We start from the raw sequence: 10,463 nt of genomic DNA, 5'->3' as shown, positions 1-10,463 counted from the left end.
CCGGGACCTCTCGCACCCGAAGCGAGAATCATACCCCTAGACCAACGAGCCTCACGTTGAAGCATTTTACAAGATTTTTGCCAAGCAAAATGCTATTTATGCCATGTGATTAACAAGACTATAACTTTATTTTCAATACCCATTATTGAACCATTTATGGTTTACCTTGCCTTTGCCCAAAAGTGGCCGGGATAGACTCCAGTAAACACATGAGCCCAAAAAGGAGTGGAAGGCTCACAAACTTTAGCCTTAATCATTGGTACAAGAAAGATAGAACCATGATTTAATCTGGTAAAAAGGCAAAATCTGACCTCCCATCTGAAGGTCACAGCAGAAATCCTAAATCAGAGCAGGAAGGGTTTTCTAAACTTTTATTATCCAATTTGGTGAGTCAGTTTCAGAGATCTGTTGTTCATAATTGATGTGATTGGCACCTGGTGTGGTGTTGGGCTGCTTTAGCCCATCTGGCTCAAGTTTTGGTGTGAATTTGCATAAGGAAGCAGTGGTGCAATTAGTGAAAGTGTCGTGCTTTTTTTATTACCTATGCTCAATGAACAGACTAAATGCTTCTGTTGTTTTAAAGAAAGAAGAAATACACTACATTCAAGGGCTCGTCCGGGATTTGAACCCGGGACCTCTCGCACCCTAAGCGAGAATCATACCCCTAGACCAACGAGCCTCACGTTGAAGGATTTTGCAAGATTTTTGCCCAAGCAAAATGCTATTTATGCCATGTGATTCAGGAGAAGACTATAACTTTATTTTCAATACCCATTATTGAACCATTTATGGTTTACCTTGCCTTTGCCAAAAGTGGCCGGGATAGACTCCAGTAACCACATGAGCCAAAGAAGGAGTGGAAAGCTCACAAACTTTAGCCTTAATCATTGGTACAAGAAAGATAGAACCATGATTTAATCTGGTAAAAAGGGGCAAAATCTGACCCTCCCATCTGAAGGTCACAGCAGAAATCCTAAATCAGAGCAGGAAGCGGTTTTCTAATTTTTATTATCCAATTTGGTGAGTCAGTTTTAGAGTTCTTTTGTTCATAATTGATGTGATTGGCACATGGTGTGGTGTTGGGCTGCTTTAGCCCATCTGGCTCAAGTTTTGGTGTGAATTTGCATAAGCAAGCAGTGGTACAAAGGCTAGGTAGTTAAGGTGTCATGTACTGTTTACCTTACTTTGATCCAATGAACAGACTGAAGGTTTCCTTTGTTTTTTGAATATAGAAATAAAACACAAGCGTTTTTTAACGGGCTCGTCCGGGATTTGAACCCGGGACCTCTCGCACCCTAAGCGAGAATCATACCCCTAGACCAACGAGCCTCACGTTGAAGGATTTTGCAAGATTTTTGCCAAGCAAAATGCTATTTATGCCATGTGATTCAAGAGAAGACTATAACTTTATTTTCAATGCCCATTATTGAACCATTTATGGTTTACCTTGCCTTTGCCCAAAAGTGGCCGGGATAGACTCCAGTAACCACATGAGCCAAAGAAGGAGTGGAAAGCTCACAAACTTTAGCCTTAATCATTGGTACAAGAAAGATAGAACCATGATTTATTCTGGTAAAAAGGGCAAAATCTGACCCTCCCATCTGAAGGTCACAGCAGAAATCCTAAATCAGAGCAGGAAGGGGTTTTCTAAACTTTTATAATCCAATTTTGGTGAGTCAGTTTTAGAGTTCTTTTGTTCTTAATTGAAAGGATTAGCACCTGGTGTGGTGTTCTGGCTACTATAGCCCATCTGGCTCAAGTTTTGGTGTGAATTTGCATAAGGAAGCAGTGGATGCAATTAGTGAAAGTGTCGTGCTTTTTTTATTACCTATGCTCAATGAACAGACTGAATGCTTCTGTTGTTTTAAAGACAGAAGAAATACACTACATTCAAGGCTCGTCCGGGATTTGAACCCGGGACCTCTCGCACCCGAAGCGAGAATCATACCCCTAGACCAACGAGCCTCACGTTGAAGCATTTTACAAGATTTTTGCCAAGCAAAATGCTATTTATGCCATGTGATTCAAGACAAGACTATAACTTTATTTTCAATACCCATTATTGAACCATTTATGGTTTACCTTGCCTTTGCCCAAAAGTGGCCGGGATAGACTCCAGTAAACACATGAGCCCAAAAAGGAGTGGAAGGCTCACAAACTTTAGCCTTAATCATTGGTACAAGAAAGATAGAACCATGATTTAATCTGGTAAAAAGGGCAAAATCTGACCCTCCCATCTGAAGGTCACAGCAGAAATCCTAAATCAGAGCAGGAAGGGGTTTTCTAATCTTTTATTATCCAATTTGGTGAGTCAGTTTCAGAGATCTGTTGTTCATAATTGATGTGATTGGCACCTGGTGTGGTGTTGGGCTGCTTTAGCCCATCTGGCTCAAGTTTTGGTGTGAATTTGCATAAGGAAGCAGTGGATGCAATTAGTGAAAGTGTCGTGCTTTTTTTATTACCTATGCTCAATGAACAGACTAAATGCTTCTGTTGTTTTAAAGAAAGAAGAAATACACTACATTCAAGGGCTCGTCCGGGATTTGAACCCGGGACCTCTCGCACCCTAAGCGAGAATCATACCCCTAGACCAACGAGCCTCACGTTGAAGGATTTTGCAAGATTTTTGCCAAGCAAAATGCTATTTATGCCATGTGATTCAAGAGAAGACTATAACTTTATTTTCAATACCCATTATTGAACCATTTATGGTTTACCTTGCCTTTGCCCAAAAGTGGCCGGGATAGACTCCAGTAACCACATGAGCCAAAGAAGGAGTGGAAAGCTCACAAACTTTAGCCTTAATCATTGGTACAAGAAAGATAGAACCATGATTTAATCTGGTAAAAAGGGCAAAATCTGACCCTCCCATCTGAAGGTCACAGCAGAAATCCTAAATCAGAGCAGGAAGCGGTTTTCTAATTTTTTTATTATCCAATTTGGTGAGTCAGTTTTAGAGTTCTTTTGTTCATAATTGATGTGATTGGCACATGGTGTGGTGTTGGGCTGCTTTAGCCCATCTGGCTCAAGTTTTGGTGTGAATTTGCATAAGCAAGCAGTGGTACAAAGGCTAGGTAGTTAAGGTGTCATGTACTGTTTACCTTACTTTGATCCAATGAACAGACTGAAGGTTTCCTTTGTTTTTGAATATAGAAATAAAACACAAGCGTTTTTTAACGGGCTCGTCCGGGATTTGAACCCGGGACCTCTCGCACCCTAAGCGAGAATCATACCCCTAGACCAACGAGCCTCACGTTGAAGGATTTTGCAAGATTTTTGCCAAGCAAAATGCTATTTATGCCATGTGATTCAAGAGAAGACTATAACTTTATTTTCAATGCCCATTATTGAACCATTTATGGTTTACCTTGCCTTTGCCCAAAAGTGGCCGGGATAGACTCCAGTAACCACATGAGCCAAAGAAGGAGTGGAAAGCTCACAAACTTTAGCCTTAATCATTGGTACAAGAAAGATAGAACCATGATTTATTCTGGTAAAAATGGCAAAATCTGACCCTCCCATCTGAAGGTCACAGCAGAAATCCTAAATCAGAGCAGGAAGCGGTTTTCTAATTTTTTATTATCCAATTTTGGTGAGTCAGTTTTAGAGTTCTTTTGTTCATTAATTGATGTGATTGGCACATGGTGTGGTGTTGGGCTGCTTTAGCCCATCTGGCTCAAGTTTTGGTGTGAATTTGCATAAGGAAGCAGTGGATGCAATTAGTGAAAGTGTCGTGCTTTTTTTATTACCTATGCTCAATGAACAGACTGAATGCTTCTGTTGTTTTAAAGAAAGAAGAAATACACTACATTCAAGGGCTCGTCCGGGATTTGAACCCGGGACCTCTCGCACCCTAAGCGAGAATCATACCCCTAGACCAACGAGCCTCACGTTGAAGCATTTTACAAGATTTTTGCCAAGCAAAATGCTATTTATGCCATGTGATTCAAGACAAGACTATAACTTTATTTTCAATACCCATTATTGAACCATTTATGGTTTACCTTGCCTTTGCCCAAAAGTGGCCGGGATAGACTCCAGTAAACACATGAGCCCAAAAAGGAGTGGAAAGCTCACAAACTTTAGCCTTAATCATTGGTACAAGAAAGATAGAACCATGATTTAATCTGGTAAAAATGGCAAAATCTGACCCTCCCATCTGAAGGTCACAGCAGAAATCCTAAATCAGAGCAGGAAGCGGTTTTCTAATCTTTTATTATCCAATTTGGTGAGTCAGTTTCAGAGATCTGTTGTTCATAATTGATGTGATTGGCACCTGGTGTGGTGTTGGGCTGCTTTAGCCCATCTGGCTCAAGTTTTGGTGTGAATTTGCATAAGGAAGCAGTGGATGCAATTAGTGAAAGTGTCGTGCTTTTTTTATTACCTATGCTCAATGAACAGACTAAATGCTTCTGTTGTTTTAAAGAAAGAAGAAATACACTACATTCAAGGGCTCGTCCGGGATTTGAACCCGGGACCTCTCGCACCCGAAGCGAGAATCATACCCCTAGACCAACGAGCCTCACGTTGAAGCATTTTACAAGATTTTTGCCAAGCAAAATGCTATTTATGTCATGTGATTCAAGAGAAGACTATAACTTTTTTTTCAATACCCATTATTGAACCATTTATGGTTTACCTTGCCTTTGCCCAAAAGTGGCCGGGATAGACTCCAGTAACCACATGAGCCCAAAAAGGAGTGTAAGGCTCACACACTTTAGCCTTAATCATTGGTACAAGAAAGATAGAACCATGATTTAATCTGGTAAAAATGGCAAAATCTGACCCTCCCATCTGAAGGTCACAGCAGAAATCCTAAATCAGAGCAGGAAACGGTTTTCTAATCTTTTATTATCCAATTTGGTGAGTCAGTTTCAGAGATCTGTTGTTCATAATTGATGTGATTGGCACATGGTGTGGTGTTGGGCTGCTTTAGCCCATCTGGCTCAAGTTTTGGTGTGAATTTGCATAAGCAAGCAGTGGTACAAAGGCTAGGTAGTTAAGGTGTCATGTACTGTTTACCTTACTTAGATCCAATGAACAGACTGAAGGTTTCCTTTGTTTTTGAATATAGAAATAAAGCACAAGCGTTTTTTAACGGGCTCGTCCGGGATTTGAACCCGGGACCTCTCGCACCCAAAGCGAGAATCATACCCCTAGACCAACGAGCCTCACGTTGAAGCATTTTACAAGATTTTTGCCAAGCAAAATGCTATTTATGCCATGTGATTCAAGAGAAGACTATAACTTTATTTTCAATGCCCATTATTGAACCATTTATGGTTTACCTTGCCTTTGCCCAAAAGTGGCCGGGATAGACTCCAATAACCACATGAGCCAAAGAAGGAGTGGAAAGCTCACAAACTTTAGCCTTAATCATTGGTACAAGAAAGATAGAACCATGATTTAATCTGGTAAAAAGGGCAAAATCTGACCCTCCCATCTGAAGGTGACAGCAGAAATCCTAAATCAGAGGAGGAAGCGGTTTTCTAATCTTTTATTATCCAATTTGGTGAGTCAGTTTCAGAGATCTGTTGTTCATAATTGATGTGATTGGCACCTGGTGTGGTGTTGGGCTGCTTTAGCCCATCTGGCTCAAGTTTTGGTGTGAATTTGCATAAGCAAGCAGTGGATGCAATTAGTGAAAGTGTCATGCTTTTTTTATTACCTATGCTCAATGAACAGACTGATTTCTTCTGTTGTTTTAAAGACAAAAGAAATACACTACATTCAAGGGCTCGTCCGGGATTTGAACCCGGGACCTCTCGCACCCTAAGCGAGAATCATACCCCTAGACCAACGAGCCTCACGTTGAAGCATTTTACAAGATTTTTGCCAAGCAAAATGCTATTTATGCCATGTGATTCAAGAGAAGACTATAACTTTATTTTCAATACCCATTATTGAACCATTTATGGTTTACCTTGCCTTTGCCCAAAAGTGGCCGGGATAGACTCCAGTAAACCACATGAGCCCAAAAAGGAGTGGAAGGCTCACAAACTTTAGCCTTAATCATTGGTACAAGAAAGATAGAACCATGATTTAATCTGGTAAAAAGGGCAAAATCTGACCCTCCCATCTGAAGGTGACAGCAGAAATCCTAAATCAGAGCAGGAAGCGGTTTTCTAATCTTTTATTATCCAATTTGGTGAGTCAGTTTCAGAGATCTGTTGTTCATAATTGATGTGATTGGCACCTGGTGTGGTGTTGGGCTGCTTTAGCCCATCTGGCTCAAGTTTTGGTGTGAATTTGCATAAGCAAGCAGTGGTACAAAGGCTAGGTAGTTTAAGGTGTCATGTACTGTTTACCTTACTTAGATCCAATGAACAGACTGAAGGTTTCCTTTGTTTTTGAATATAGAAATAAAGCACAAGCGTTTTTAACGGGCTCGTCCGGGATTTGAACCCGGGACCTCTCGCACCCTAAGCGAGAATCATACCCCTAGACCAACGAGCCTCACGTTGAAGCATTTTACAAGATTTTTGCCAAGCAAAATGCTATTTATGCCATGTGATTCAAGAGAAGACTATAACTTTATTTTCAATACCCATTATTGAACCATTTATGGTTTACCTTGCCTTTGCCCAAAAGTGGCCGGGATAGACTCCAGTAACCACATGAGCCAAAGAAGGAGTGGAAAGCTCACAAACTTTAGCCTTAATCATTGGTACAAGAAAGATAGAACCATGATTTAATCTGGTAAAAAGGGCAAAATCTGACCCTCCCATCTGAAGGTCACAGCAGAAATCCTAAATCAGAGCAGGAAGCGGTTTTCTAATTTTTTATTATCCAATTTGGTGAGTCAGTTTCAGAGATCTGTTGTTCATAATTGATGTGATTGGCACATGGTGTGGTGTTGGGCTGCTTTAGCCCATCTGGCTCAAGTTTTGGTGTGAATTTGCATAAGCAAGCAGTGGATGCAATTAGTGTAAGGTGTCATGCTATTTTTACCTTACCTATAGCTCCAATGAACAGACTGAAGGTTTCTTCTGTTGTTTTAAAGACAAAGAAATACACTAAGCGTTTCAAGGGCTCGTCCGGGATTTGAACCCGGGACCTCTCGCACCCTAAGCGAGAATCATACCCCTAGACCAACGAGCCTCACGTTGAAGCATTTTGCAAGATTTTTGCCAAGCAAAATGCTATTTATGCCATGTGATTCAAGAGAAGACTATAACTTTATTTTCAATACCCATTATTGAACCATTTATGGTTTACCTTGCCTTTGCCCAAAAGTGGCCGGGATAGACTCCAGTAAACACATGAGCCCCAAAAGGAGTGGAAGGCTCACAAACTTTAGCCTTAATCATTGGTACAAGAAAGATAGAACCATGATTTAATCTGGTAAAAAGGGCAAAATCTGACCCTCCCATCTGAAGGTGACAGCAGAAATCCTAAATCAGAGCAGGAAGGGGTTTTCTAATCTTTTATTATCCCAATTTGGTGAGTCAGTTTCAGAGATCTGTTGTTCATAATTGATGTGATTGGCACCTGGTGTGGTGTTGGGCTGCTTTAGCCCATCTGGCTCAAGTTTTGGTGTGAATTTGCCTAAGCAAGCAGTGGTACAAAGGCTAGGTAGTTAAGGTGTCATGTACTGTTTACCTTACTTAGATCCAATGAACAGACTGAAGGTTTCCTTTGTTTTTGAATATAGAAATAAAGCACAAGCGTTTTTTAACGGGCTCGTCCGGGATTTGAACCCGGGACCTCTCGCACCCTAAGCGAGAATCATACCCCTAGACCAACGAGCCTCACGTTGAAGCATTTTAGCAAGATTTTTGCCAAGCAAAATGCTATTTATGCCATGTGATTCAAGAGAAGACTATAACTTTATTTTCAATACCCATTATTGAACCATTTATGGTTTACCTTGCCTTTGCCCAAAAGTGGCCGGGATAGACTCCAGTAACCACATGAGCCAAAGAAGGAGTGGAAAGCTCACAAACTTTAGCCTTAATCATTGGTACAAGAAAGATAGAACCATGATTTAATCTGGTAAAAAGGGCAAAATCTGACCCTCCCATCTGAAGGTCACAGCAGAAATCCTAAATCAGAGCAGGAAGCGGTTTTCTAATTTTTTATTATCCAATTTGGTGAGTCAGTTTTAGAGTTCTTTTGTTCATAATTGATGTGATTGGCACATGGTGTGGTGTTGGGCTGCTTTAGCCCATCTGGCTCAAGTTTTGGTGTGAATTTGCATAAGCAAGCAGTGGTACAAAGGCTAGGTAGTTAAGGTGTCATGTACTGTTTACCTTACTTAGATCCAATGAACAGACTGAAGGTTTCCTTTGTTTTTGAATATAGAAATAAAACACAAGCGTTTTTTAACGGGCTCGTCCGGGATTTGAACCCGGGACCTCTCGCACCCTAAGCGAGAATCATACCCCTAGACCAAACGAGCCTCACGTTGAAGTATTTTTGCAAGATTTTTGCCAAGCAAAATGCTATTTATGCCATGTGATTCAAGAGAAGACTATAACTTTATTTTCAATACCCATTATTGAACCATTTATGGTTTACCTTGCCTTTGCCCAAAAGTGGCCGGGATAGACTCCAGTAACCACATGAGCCCAAAAAGGAGTGGAAGGCTCACAAACTTTAGCCTTAATCATTGGTACAAGAAAGATAGAACCATGATTTAATCTGGTAAAAAGGGCAAAATCTGACCCTCCCATCTGAAGGTGACAGCAGAAATCCTAAATCAGAGCAGGAAGCGGTTTTCTAATCTTTTATTATCCAATTTGGTGAGTCAGTTTCAGAGATCTGTTGTTCATAATTGATGTGATTGGCACCTGGTGTGGTGTTGGGCTGCTTTAGCCCATCTGGCTCAAGTTTTGGTGTGAATTTGCATAAGCAAGCAGTGGATGCAATTAGTGAAAGTGTCATGCTTTTTTTATTACCTATGCTCAATGAACAGACTGATTGCTTCTGTTGTTTTAAAGACAGAAGAAATACACTACATTCAAGGGCTCGTCCGGGATTTGAACCCGGGACCTCTCGCACCCTAAGCGAGAATCATACCCCTAGACCAACGAGCCTCAACGTTGAAGCATTTTACAAGATTTTTGCCAAGCAAAATGCTATTTATGCCATGTGATTCAAGAGAAGACTATAACTTTATTTTCAATACCCATTATTGAACCATTTATGGTTTACCTTGCCTTTGCCCAAAAGTGGCCGGGATAGACTCCAGTAACCACATGAGCCCAAAAAGGAGTGGAAGGCTCACAAACTTTAGCCTTAATCATTGGTACAAGAAAGATAGAACCATGATTTAATCTGGTAAAAAGGGCAAAATCTGACCCTCCCATCTGAAGGTCACAGCAGAAATCCTAAATCAGAGCAGGAAGCGGTTTTCTAATCTTTTATTATCCAATTTGGTGAGTCAGTTTCAGAGATTTGTTGTTCATAATTGATGTGATTGGCACCTGGTGTGGTGTTGGGCTGCTTTAGCCCATCTGGCTCAAGTTTTGGTGTGAATTTGCATAAGCAAGCAGTGGTACAAAGGCTAGGTAGTTAAGGTGTCATGTACTGTTTACCTTACTTAGATCCAATGAACAGACTGAAGGTTTCCTTTGTTTTTGAATATAGAAATAAAGCACAAGCGTTTTTTAACGGGCTCGTCCGGGATTTGAACCCGGGACCTCTCGCACCCTAAGCGAGAATCATACCCCTAGACCAACGAGCCTCACGTTGAAGCATTTTACAAGATTTTTGCCAAGCAAAATGCTATTTATGCCATGTGATTCAAGAGAAGACTATAACTTTATTTTCAATACCCATTATTGAACCATTTATGGTTTACCTTGCCTTTGCCCAAAAGTGGCCGGGATAGACTCCAGTAACCACATGAGCCCAAAGAAGGAGTGGAAAGCTCACAAACTTTAGCCTTAATCATTGGTACAAGAAAGATAGAACCATGATTTAATCTGGTAAAAAGGGCAAAATCTGACCCTCCCATCTGAAGGTCACAGCAGAAATCCTAAATCAGAAGCAGGAAGCGGTTTTCTAATTTTTTTATTATCCAATTTGGTGAGTCAGTTTTAGAGTTCTTTTGTTCATAATTGATGTGATTGGCACATGGTGTGGTGTTGGGCTGCTTTAGCCCATCTGGCTCAAGTTTTGGTGTGAATTTGCATAAGCAAGCAGTGGTACAAAGGCTAGGTAGTTAAGGTGTCATGTACTGTTTACCTTACTTAGATCCAATGAACAGACTGAAGGTTTCCTTTGTTTTTGAATATAGAAATAAAGCACAAGCGTTTTTTAAAGGGCTCGTCCGGGATTTGAACCCGGGACCTCTCGCACCCTAAGCGAGAATCATACCCCTAGACCAACGAGCCTCACGTTGAAGCATTTTACAAGATTTTTGCCAAGCAAAATGCTATTTATGCCATGTGATTCAAGAGAAGACTATAACTTTATTTTCAATACCCATTATTGAACCATTTATGGTTTACCTTGCC

General features: G+C 40.8%; 1 protein-coding gene and 5 non-coding genes across 9 annotated transcripts in view; 1 reads left to right on the top strand and 5 right to left on the bottom strand.

Annotated features, from left to right (window-relative positions):
• The window catches only part of LOC101173596 (anoctamin-1), a 200,054-nt gene that overhangs the window by 143,336 nt on the left and 46,255 nt on the right, over positions 1-10,463 (top strand). The window lies entirely within an intron of this gene.
• Positions 608-679, bottom strand: trnap-agg. The gene has a single exon. It is a non-coding gene; the product is annotated as a tRNA-Pro (tRNA).
• Positions 1,258-1,329, bottom strand: trnap-agg. Its single transcript has one exon. It is a non-coding gene; the product is annotated as a tRNA-Pro (tRNA).
• On the bottom strand, positions 1,894-1,965 carry trnap-cgg. The gene has a single exon. It is a non-coding gene; the product is annotated as a tRNA-Pro (tRNA).
• Positions 4,451-4,522, bottom strand: trnap-cgg. The gene has a single exon. It is a non-coding gene; the product is annotated as a tRNA-Pro (tRNA).
• On the bottom strand, positions 5,100-5,171 carry trnap-ugg. The gene has a single exon. It is a non-coding gene; the product is annotated as a tRNA-Pro (tRNA).

The sequence above is a fragment of the Oryzias latipes genome, chromosome 23 (assembly GCF_002234675.1).
Source record: "Oryzias latipes chromosome 23, ASM223467v1".
NCBI lineage: Eukaryota > Metazoa > Chordata > Actinopteri > Beloniformes > Adrianichthyidae > Oryzias > Oryzias latipes.
The sequence above is the reverse complement of the archived record's forward strand: the minus strand, read 5'-3'. Positions and strand labels throughout refer to the sequence as shown.